Raw genomic sequence first — 4,411 nt, 5'->3', positions numbered from 1 at the left:
GGAAGACGAAACATTCACTAAGTGATTGCAGCTTTAAGCCAGGTGTCATATCAAAGGACCTGAGTGCAAAACTACCTGCTTAGCCAAGCAAATGAGGCTCCTCCCCCAGGTCCCCACCCACCACCTGTTCCAAGCAGTGTTTGTTCTAAGCCCCTTTGGTGTGGAAATTCTGGGAGAACCATTTGTGATGCCTCCACATCTAAGAAACAATCATGCAGATGTTCCATATTCCCTGGAGCTGGATTTTTTTTTAATTGTTGTCGTTTGCCTGTTTTTTACTTCCTTTGTCAAAGGCGGCTCAGGAGGGCTGGTAATCAGGCCGGAGGCACCGCTGCTGAATAAATCAGCTACTAGGAGAGTTTTTAATCAACAGACAATGTGATTTTTTTTTTTCCCCAGAAATTGATTTTGAGCAAAGCATTTTACATCAAAGGGCCTTCATTCAGCAAAAATGTGATTTCTGGGTGATATCTTAGTCTAGATTTGAATCCCCCCTTCTTTTTTTTTTTTTTCCCCTGAAGCTATATTTAGAATCCATCAGTCACTTTTCACTGCCATTTTTTTCATTCTCTGCCTCAGGAGCTAAAAGATCCATTTTGTCCATTCAGTTTTCCCCATTTTACTCAGACATTGAATACAAGCTTCCAGTTCTTTTTATCGACATGCTTTCTTCTTCAGGTGCTGTGTTACCATGGAAGATTGGCCTAGGTGATTTAGTGGAAAATTAGTTGGACCACAGAAATCCAGTTTGAAAAGCAAATGTATTATTTTCCCTAAATGTAAGCACCTGGAGAATGATTTTTAACTGTGGCGCCTTTACATAGGTCAGTGGTGATGATTTGACCAGGGCTTGGGTTTCCCTGCAAAGACCTGATAAAACCTACTTAATCTGGAGACTTGTTACTTTTTAAAAGTAACAAGAGATTTTTAGAGATTTTTAAAAACAACGATTTTCTTCTGTTTAGTTCATTCAGAATCCGCATCTTAAGTATACACGATAAATGGTGATTGGGCACCCAGATTAGCCTAAATAACCTTATTATACCAATAATAACTGCAGTAGCATAGAATCTCAAGGAAATTCAGGAGTGATAATGCTGGGTCATTGGTGGCAATTTTTTTTTAAAAACTAGCTCCTTTTGTTGGATAAATGTGACCTGTATTAGAAAAAATATGTCCTGTTGTGCATGAGGACATCTACATGTTTACCAGGTGATTCCACTTCAAATATCTGCTATCATCATCCTTGTTTTATGTTTCAAATAAATCATAAAATACAAATACAAATATAATATTTATATGTTTATAATACTATAATTTATAAATGCAATTTATAAATTATATTTATTATATTAGAAATACAGTATAATTGATAAATACAATCTACTTATAAATTATATTATACAATATATTAAATAAATTATAAAATATTCAATATTTTTTAAAACCTGCTGAAAATATCTGTTGTTATCATTCTTGTTTTTTGGTTTTTTTTTCACTGTTGAATCATTTATTCGAACAAGACAAAAATGTCTCGACATTGTTTCCTTTTATACAGAAAGAGGAACATTTCAAATATATTACCTTTTCTCTTTTTCAACAGGATTTATTTCAGTCTGGTCCCAGGAACTGCCTTTCATTTTAGGGTTCACGTTTTAGTAACACGTATACACCCATTACAACCAAAAGAGCACTCTTGAATTTTGGATGGTCGTTCATTATTATGGTGACCATACCAACCTATGGTAAAAACCCTCTGGCTCTCTCCACCATGTCCCTCTTTTGGAGCCAGCTCTGGCCTTCTTTGTACTAGCCTCTATCCCCAACTTCATTATCATCTCCCCTGGTCAGAAATTTGATGTCTCCATTATCTTTTTCATGAACTTTGATTACTCTGTGTACTATTGGAACGTCTCGTCTTTCGACTTTAAAAACAACGATTTCAGCAGCTCTAATTGGGTGTTCCAGGGAATTTGCTAGGAACAGAAGGTGGCCGTGTGAAAGGCTGGCCCATGCTGTCACCGAGCACCACCACGATGGGACTCTCGCTGCCAGTGAGGACCATCAGGCCTTTCCAGATCACGAGCACAGAAGACACAATCGTGGCGAAGTTTAAGACCTGGTAATAGAGCTGGCGCTTGTTCATCTTCCTCGGGTCCCCAAAGATGTCCAAGCCGGACGCTGGGAGATGGGACCCCACGGTGCCCATGCGCACCATGCCGGGCTCTCTGGGGGCCGAGGCGGCCCGCGGGCTCCGGGTGTCACAGACAGCTGCGGAGCACCGGCCAGACCCCCGCCTAACGGCCTTCATCATTCTTGTTTTCTGATTAAATGCAGGTGGTTTTCTCTAAATATAAAATTCATATATGCTCACTTAAAAATAATTCAGAAAAGAAAGATTGCCTGTGATTCCACGACCCAGATCTATTTACATTTTAAAATAACATGTGGAGAATTCGTGATAAAAGATACGGTGACAATATTGCCCTCTGAATAAAGTCCCCTGATTGAGTTCAACTTCAGTTTGGAGGACTTCACTCAATCGATTTTAGACTTTTGACCAAATGCTTGTATTTTATAAGGTGGATATTTTATACAAGCTAGTGCAGACTGACTCCTTTATTAGAAAATTTTACTTCTTGGATCACAGCATTTGTTTCCTTGGTCTTCATTTGTACTTATGGACCCGTTCTTCCCCTTTGTTCACATCTCCCCTCCAGTTTCCCTGTGTTAATCTTCGGAAAGATCCTTCTTTCTGGAAGGGACATCAGTCAGAATCCTCTGTGGCAGGAGCCTGCACACAGGACCCAGGCTGGCTTAAGCAAAAAAGGAGGTTTGGGGCTCATTGAACTTTCAGGCCCAGGCGTCAGTGACTGGAATGGCACCTCTATCCTTGGGCGCCTGGTTTCTCTCCATCTCTCGCCTCTGCTCTCCCCCATGTGTGCTTCATCCTCAGCTCTAGGTGGTGGCAAGATGGTGCCCGACAGCATCAGGCTTCCATCCTTCCAAGTTCATGTTCCGTTGCCCCGCATTGACTGTGACTGAGTGATTGTGCAGCCGTGGATGAAGAGCTCTGGCTGTGGTCTCTGATCCACTGATGGGCCCGACCCAAGCCGCGTGCTTGCTCGGGAGGCTAAGGAGGGAGGGGGAAAAGTCAACTCCACATAAGGCACTTGGAGTAGGAGGGAGTAAAGTGGCGACTTCCCGGGGAATATCCAAGAGCTGTTACCAGGGGAAGAGTGACCGGGTTTAGGATGGGGGCGAAAAGAGCTGAGGTCCACTTCAGAGGATGAATGAAGCCTTTAGACCTGTGAGCTCTCAGGTTCCTGGGGGGGCGCTCAGGAAAACACCATACCCCAGGTGTGGGTGCAAGGAGAAATCATTGGAACCCCTCAAGCCTTCTTCCAACCGTACTATGCTTTCCCCCATCTAGAAGCAAGTGGATTCCTAGTGGGAATGAGTGAGTCTGAGAAAAGATATCTTCCTGGAAATATGTATGTACATTTATGTGTCTAGAAATATGTGTTCATGAGCATGTGTGCTGCCCCTATAATTTTGAAAGTATCAAATCTTAGTCTTTGTTATAAAACCACTCCAGTTACCCGTGTAAAATTAGAATGTTTCGGTGGCGTATGTGTGCGTTATATATGTGTGTTGAAAAAGCCCATGTGGGGACCAGAGGTCTGGCTAAATCTAATTATGGTCTTAATAAAATTTGAGTGGCGCTGATGTACTCAAGGCAGAGGAGAGGGTTCTGCTGGTTTTAGAAACCAAGAAGTTGTGTTCTTGATTTTTTTTTTTTTTTTTTAGCTTGAATATAGTATTATTGTCAGGTTTTACCGCAAGACTAGACACCTTAAGGGAATTTAATGAGATGTTTGAGAATCTTACTAATTGGGGCAAATTAAGATATTAAGATTGAGATTGTATTTTTTTTAAGGAGTAATCATAACTTTTGCTTGGGATCTTAATTCAGTGGAAAGGAAGGTTTCATTTGCCAATTTGTGAGGTGTTCAACACAGTGTGTGTTACCATTGGCTTTGTCATTAAAAGTACCCGCGGCACCCATCCAGAGAAAACTGTTGTTCTTGTTCTCAGATCTCTGTGGTAAGGATTTTTTGGTTGTGAATGTCAGAATCCCATCTGAAACTCACATAAGCAAAAGGGAATTTGTTTCCACTCGTAACTGTCCAAGGCCTGGATGTTATTAGAATTGATAAGATGCTGGTAGGACTGTGTCTCCTGCCTAGGTGTTGGAGTCTCTCCTACCACAGACCAGATTTCACCGTGTAGGCCGGGACATAACAATTGGAAGCCCCAGCCTCCCTTCCTGCCATCTTTGATAACAAATAAAAGGCTGTTGCTTCCTGTTCGCCCTTTCTAATTCCATTTCAAAGAACCACCGAGAAGG

The 4,411-nt window shown here is 41.6% G+C and overlaps 1 pseudogene; it reads right to left on the bottom strand.

The window, feature by feature from the left end:
• Window positions 1-1,676: 1,676 nt before the first annotated feature.
• On the bottom strand, window positions 1,677-2,218 carry LOC133084787 (signal peptidase complex catalytic subunit SEC11C-like; annotated as a pseudogene).
• Window positions 2,219-4,411: the final 2,193 nt, after the last annotated feature.

The sequence above is a fragment of the Eubalaena glacialis genome, chromosome 2, assembly GCF_028564815.1.
Source record: "Eubalaena glacialis isolate mEubGla1 chromosome 2, mEubGla1.1.hap2.+ XY, whole genome shotgun sequence".
Classification (NCBI taxonomy): domain Eukaryota; kingdom Metazoa; phylum Chordata; class Mammalia; order Artiodactyla; family Balaenidae; genus Eubalaena; species Eubalaena glacialis.
This window is presented reverse-complemented; position numbering and strand designations above follow the sequence as displayed.